Source organism: Ochotona curzoniae, unplaced genomic scaffold, assembly GCF_017591425.1.
Source record: "Ochotona curzoniae isolate NIBS_2020 unplaced genomic scaffold, NIBS_Ocur_1.0 contig_4501, whole genome shotgun sequence".
NCBI lineage: Eukaryota > Metazoa > Chordata > Mammalia > Lagomorpha > Ochotonidae > Ochotona > Ochotona curzoniae.
This window is the reverse complement of record NW_024466307.1, coordinates 12,402,495-12,409,979: the sequence shown is the minus strand read 5'-3', so window position 1 is coordinate 12,409,979 and position 7,485 is coordinate 12,402,495. Positions and strand designations below refer to the sequence as shown.

Sequence of the window (7,485 nt, the reverse complement as noted above, 5' to 3'; positions counted from 1 at the left end):
CGAACTGCATGGCTGGTTGGTAGGTAAATGACAGCTCCAACAAAACCACTCTTTGCTTGGGTGCACAAGCCAAGCCTTCTTTCTATACACTGTGCAAAAACATCTTCCATGTACCAGCAAGTCCACACCTCTTTCTAAGTGACAGTGCAAGTACCAATATTCTGCATACTTGTACGTAAAGTTCCAACATGGCTACCAGAGGTGTTTTCCTGTGTCTCACCTGGTGAACCAGCAGGTGGAAGAGCTCATTCCTCTCTGGCTTTTTCAAATTTCATCTATTTCTACAGGTGCAATTCTCAGAAGGTAACCGAACTTCTCCCTAAATCCCCCTTCTTTCTTCCTTTTTGGGGAATTAGTTTTTCTAAAACCATAACTTCAATCCACTCTACAATCATAGGTTTAATGCAGCACTAGTCATTATTCAACAATTAAAAAGTTTACAACCTGCCTCTGAGTACCCTTCCATGCATTAGTGCTGAAGATATGACTTAATGTTTAAATTTTCACAGCTAGGGAGCTGTTGCCTTCCATAGTCACTCGCTTCCTCTTTGATTTTTTTTTTCCTCTTTTTCAGGCTTTTCCCAATGGATATAGCATTCAAAATTGTTATTAGAAACTGGAGAAACAATTCTAATTTAAGAAGCACATGAATCATATTGGTGACATTAGGTAACAGAATAGACTACATGGTCAATAAGCTAAGGAAAAATGCATGAACAAAGATTGGGAACAGTGAGTAGAGGAGTACAAGATAGGAGAAAATATAGCACTGGTTTCCACCAGAGGAAGGTCTGTCACGGGTGCTGCTTCAGGCAAGGCATCGCAGGATACCACACAGGCTTGACTACTTTTCAGTATGGGATTCATTACTTCTGTGTCTGGGCTCCTAGTGCCCTAAATACTATGTTAAAACATCAAACCGGGGACCTTCCATCAATACCCAGGTGAGCATTCATTCACTGCAGAAGTTTGTGTCTGACACAAAATACAAAAGTAAAAAGAAACTGAATACATCCCAGTTTCTAAAACCCATGAAAGCCTATTTTGCCTCACGCTTAGTAGGTATTTCATAATTAATAATATCATGTGCTGTACATACACTTAAGTGTATGTTTAGAGCACAAAACTTGATATATAATTCTTATTAAAAACTTGTAAGTATACTCATTCCCATTAGAAAATTACAAAATTATTGCCATGACATACTTAAATAAGAAAACTGCTGTTGTAATATCTACAAAGTAATCGTCATTAAGGATGGACTAAAGTAATCAAGATAATTATTTTAATTAAGCAAAGAAAATTCATTGTAATATTACTTACTATGAAATTAACTTTGTGCTAAAGCCAAGGTGGTTTTCACAGCTAGCCATCATTGCTAAGAGGATGCACTGGTATTTTTTCCAAGGCAGCTGCACCAGGCCTATTTTGCACAAAGGAATTATGGGAAGAGCCTCAGCTCATTTGGCTGTAGCCTTGCAGGGGTCCTGTGGGTGTTGATCATGACATCATTATAGAGCTCTTGTTGACAACACCTATACTTTTAAAATTAAGTGAAAATTACTATGAACAGGATTAACCTGGTTTACTTCTATGGGTTTTAGAAATAATAGTAATAGTAATAGTAATAATGATCATCATCCTAATGGTGTGTATTGCAGATATCATAAAGGACATTAATCGGCATCGTTCCGAGACTAAACGGAAGCATCCTGGTGTTTTGTAGCACAGTTTGCGAAAAACTATTTTGCACTTGGAAGATAAAATCTTGAGAAGTCAAATAAATTCAGAACTCTAGTAATCAAGTATGTCTAGATGAAATGAAGGCATGAGAAAGGATTGCTGTGGGCTCAGAGGACAAGAGGGAGCGTATCTGCTCTGACCACCCACACAGAAGAAGACAGGAAATTCACTCTACTCAACACATTTGGGAAGATACCACAGCAAGGTCTACAGAGGAAACAGATTCATCTCAGAACATGTGTATGGGTATTTTTCAATTTACTAATCAGAAAGCAGATAACTCAACGATATATGTTCAACCATTTTTTCAGAACTGGTTAATATTCTAGTTTTTCCTAAATGACTACAGAAGGATAAATAAAATTAAAGCAGAATTACAACTCCTTATGAAGGAGTATACTATTGTTACAATATGGAGAAAATTGGTTGGACGGTAGAAGTTTGTTGGGGGGGAATCCCAGACTTTATGGAATTGTACCTTAAAATTAAAATTAAAAAAAAAAACAGACATGAAAATCTGTATCTTAGAGTAGGCAAAGAAGAAAAATCATATCCTTGATAGAAAGACACATGAACTGCCTGAAATGGTAGCCTAAAGGCTACAGTCCTTACCATTTATTATGCACCAGGATCCTATATGGGTGCCGGTTCATGTCCTGGTGGCCCCATTTCACATCCAGCTCCCTGTTTGTGCCCTGGGATAGCAGTAGAGGATGACCCAAAGCCTTGGAACCCTGTAACCTCGTGAGAAAACCTGAAGCTGCTCCTGGGCTGCTGGCTTTGGATCAACCCAGCTATGGCCATTGTGGCCACTTATGGAGTAAACCAGTGGGAAGACAGATTTTTCTCTATGTCTTTCCTTCTCTTTGTAAATCTGACGTTCCAATAAAAAATAAATAAAATACTTAAAAGCCAAAAAAAATATATGAACTGATTTATTTGAGTAAATCAAATAGTACAATAGTATTTATATGAAAAATAAATTATGTAAATATATTCACTGTGTAATTATTGTGAAATATAGCAATTGAACACAAAATTTTATGGATCAACAATAGGAAGGAATTTTTAACACAATAGTAAATGTCATTACTAATCAAATAAAACAGGATGAATTGTGAAAACATCACTTTCCTTTATCATTGTAACAGAAAACAAGAGTACTTGTTAGATGTGTACTTGGGTGCATTTTATCTTTTTGGGGGAGAATAAGTCCTGAAATGAAACAGTATGGACTGAATTTCTATGTAGCATACAGAATACGTAGTGATCATGAAAATTCAGTGAACAGATTTTTAAAGATTATGAAAATTGTTTTATCCTATAAAGAAAAACACATTTTCTGTTTGTTTACTGTATAGTTGTACGGTGATAAGAAAGGAATCAGTACTAAATGACTGGGAAAACAAGTTTTTTATAATAGGAGGTGAAAAGACTTGGTAGGGAAAGTGTAGTGTCAGGAGCATTAAAAATTTGCCCAAAATAAGAACAAGTAAATGGAGAAAATACGGGATAAAAATTCTTTTATCAATATTTATTTTAAAAGTTCAGCAAATGATTGAACCCAAAGGGCTTTTATCTGTGGAAAAGCATGATTGCAAATACAGTCATTTATACAACCACAGAGGATAAAAGATATAAAAAGGAATTAAATTTTCAGAGAGCAATTGCCAACCACTTTGCCATTTAAAATATTCTGCACTAGCAGATGCACAAAATATTTTTATTTCATATTTGACCTTCAAGATTCACACTATTTGCTGATAAGACAGAACATGAAGAAAGCAACACCAATAATAATCACTATGAAGCAAACTTTATGAATATGAAATGTGGTCAGTCCCATTCTTGTTGCTGAATATATAGCCAAGTTTTATTTTGTTTCAGTCAATTCATACTGCATTATTTTAATAAGATAACATAATATTGAAATCCCCATATTAGCAGATAATTTAATTTAAAAAAATGAAAACATTAGGATTTTAATGTCATCAGGATGCCTTGTTTTCTTGACCACCAGAGCGTTAAAAAACCTAAATTATTATTCCTTATTGCAGGAGAGTTTTTAATAAAACAATTATTGTGTTCACCACCTTCTTGCCAGAGTATTTTTTCTAATATATCACAAACATATAGAGATATGATTTTCTGATATTTGACATGTATAATGCATTTCCTATTAAAACATTATATGAAAGATACAATATTTTTGCCAATCCATACTTGGAGAAAACCTGACCTAGAGTTAGACAGAGTGCCTTGATCCAGAAAACAGATGGCAATTTAAAGGGCTGAACTAGGTTTAACGGTCACAGACTTGGCTCTTACATGCATTGTAGTTTGAGAATAAATTCATGATGACTCAATATTTTAGAACCCTGAAATCTATTTACTCATACTTCTACAAAACCACCCCTTTGTGTATTCTATACAAATCAGTTTTAAACCTAAAAATTTATTACATTTTGAAATAGATTTCACAGGTAACCAAATATCTATAACCAAGTTAAAGTATTCTGATGAAAAATATGTACAGAGTAGAAACGTGGACCCACATCTATAGTTGCAAAATTTGATAAAACTATCAAGTAATTTCAGTCAAGCTGTATATGACCACATGACTCATTTGTTTATCATTAAGTGGAGACACTGAAAAATACAAGCTAAAAGATATAGGTATGTCATTGAGACAACAAATATGGTTGAAAACAGTTCTCTGTAATTTGTGGCTCAGTTATTATAACATCAAATATATTGTTCAATTCTAGGTAATGCAGATAAAATGATTGGCCTGATGACAGGGAAAACATGCAATTTTCTTTCATTGAATTTGATTCCCTTCCAACCAAGACTGGCATCTAAAAGGAGTACATTGACAGACTGCACTTGTAAGTAAAGAATCATTCCCATCCATCACTCTATGACACTTCTACCCTGCATTGTCCTCCAGTGGGTAATTGCAGAAATGTAAGCTGGCCTAAGAAAGTTAAAACTAATCCACAGAGAGTATCAGATCCAGCCAGAGGTATTTGAAGAGGGATTGCCTGTTCCTATCACAACTAGGGTGGACAGAGGAAAGCAATTCCGAGCTAGAAAACAAACATTTGGAGGGAGCTAAATCAATAAGGCACTACAAACAATACAGCAGATGTAAAGTCAGAGAGCCCAAAGCACCTTCTGTGGAAACTGGAAGTAAATGGAGACTGCATGAAAATTTAGAATGATTCTGCTTAATCTGCAGAAGTTCATATTAACAATTTGCTTATAGATCCACATTGCTTCCTCTTACCAACCAGGGTAGGAGACGTGCTTCCAAGATGGCAGCCTACACTTTTCAGGTATTGTAAAATGTGGTAACTAGTATGGCAGCTCAGCCCATCAGACCAGGTTTGAACAAATGATCTGGAACTTGGTTGTCTAGATAGGCTAGTAATTGTGGGCAGAGATTAAAATCCTGTAGTATATACTCGAGACAGATGATAAACCACAGGAAAAAATGCATATGGTATTAACAGAGAAGAGAGACTGAGCTAAAAGCAAGTGCATACGGCCTGCTGAGATGGAACACAATTGTATAGGAAAACTTGTTTGTTTGTTAGAACTAGTTATATTCACCATATCATTCCAGCACCAACAACAGCTCTTTCAAGCTGTGTGGGGTTGAACTAACATGCTTTAAAAATGCTCTGTTTCCAAATTAAGGCATTCTTCCATGGACTGCAAATGTCCTGCCCATTGCCATGACATTCAAAACTAAACACAAATATTGTGTTGTACCCATCATAACAGAACAAAACCCAGAAGCGTTTGAAATAAAACTTCTAAGTTCAACACATTCAGTCCCACTTGCAGCTGCCTGGGGGACGTCAAATGACTTGGCTGTGGACGCTGTCTCCTGTTGCGTGGGACGTGATGTCCACGTGGGCTTGTTTCCTTCACAGAGGTCCTTTCAAGGGTGTTTTGCCTTTGTGTTTTGCAGTAAGGGACTTTTCTTCCTCTTTGCTGGAGAATTCACCAGCCTGCCTTTCATGAATCCTCAAAATCACTTTGTCACCTTCATCCATCTCCTCATATTCCACAAATTCTTTTTCCCACATCTTAGTCATTATCATGTCTATCATCATTTTCCTCTTCTGCCTCCCATTGTCCCCTGGCCTTGTCGAAGGTGTGAATGGGGAAGTTGTAGATGTCACCCTATGTATCTTGTTTCAGTCTCCACTAGTAATTTCTTTTCGATAGCATTGTTCAATGGAGCAACTATTAACGCCTTATCCTCTCTTACTTTCTCACTGTATACCATCTTCTTACTCAAACTAACAAGTTTCTTCTGTCATTTTAGTGAAAAGTATTCTACTTCGGATTAGGTACTGGTGAGTCTCTGTTCATATTTGTGCCAAATGAAATGGAGCCAGTAAATTAGGTTTTCATCCATTTGCTCCACTGCTTTCTCATAGTTCTTACTGAGCCGCACCTTTTCGCACATGCACCTGGGAAAAGCTGCTTGCTCCATCACCTTCACATACAAGTAGCTCTGTCCTTTCTCTTCTTTGATAGTGGCGAACTGGCTATTTGCCGGGTAGCAGGATAACAGATTGCGCAGTGCAGTCAGGCTGTATTCATTTCGGCAAAAGCCTCAAGTCTTGGTTCCTATTTTGAAGGACAGAACTGCCTGTTTCCCAGTGTATCCCAGGTAACATCCGGCTGCATGGCATAGGTGGCTCCGCACCAAAACCCGGCCCTGTATATGGAAATTTCTTGGTGGTGGTCTTGGAGAGGAAATAGGTTTTATACTGTTCTTGAATGAATTTTCCAATGTGTTATAAGATTTATATCTTAAAAATTTACTTCTAGAAGTAAAGCACTATATCTATAGTAACAATAAAGAATTTATGCACTTGAAGTGTATTTCTCTCTTTCTTGCTATCTGGCTGTCTTATCTCTTGCTGATTCTGAAAAAAGACCCTCTTCCTCATTACAATGTCATTTCAATTTTATTCTTCATTATTATACTTACCCATTCTACTGCCCAAATGGGACAGCCATTCAAAAGCCCTTATTTTGGCTGTTAATTAATGTGTTCAATACTGTCTATGAAGTGCTTGCTTGCTTTCACAGGTACAGTGAATGGCACGAGACAGCCATCTACACTCTATTCATGTTCTCACCAATGTGATTCGTTACTTCATGACTTCTTCAACTAAATCTTAGTGGCAGCAGCTGTATTCTTCTTGGTTCTCATCAGACTCCTTTCAATCTTGTCTCTTTCTTGTTCCCACAAGGTCCTTTCTAACGTACACACTCAATTCTGTCCAGTTCCTAAGATACTCGGAATCATTAGTAAGACATGGAACACTGCTTATCTTGCATTTTGACCTCTTGATACTCTACAATTATAACCCAGTTTCATCTCTTGCAATAGATGCATCCCAACAACATGAGTTTTCTCTTTCCAAAGTTAGCGCAGCCTGCCTTCTTTCACTGTCACACGTTCTCTTTTACTCATCACCCTTTGTGTTTTAGTATTTTTTTTTCTGATTACACTTTCTTTAAATTTGTTCTCTCTCAATGAAGCTAAATGATTAAATGGAAATAGAATGCAAGAGTGATGAGATTTAGATTTTATTATTAACACTTTAAGGTTGCAGTCAAATTACAATAAATTATAGCACCATAATGTCCACAAAAACATAATCACCACTAATCTCATTAGTACTTTCTTTTAATTTTATTTTTAGTTTTATT

At 36.4% G+C, this 7,485-nt stretch overlaps 1 pseudogene; it reads right to left on the bottom strand.

Annotated features, from left to right (window-relative positions):
- Positions 1-5,609: 5,609 nt before the first annotated feature.
- Positions 5,610-6,450, bottom strand: LOC121160215 (annotated as a pseudogene).
- Positions 6,451-7,485: the final 1,035 nt, after the last annotated feature.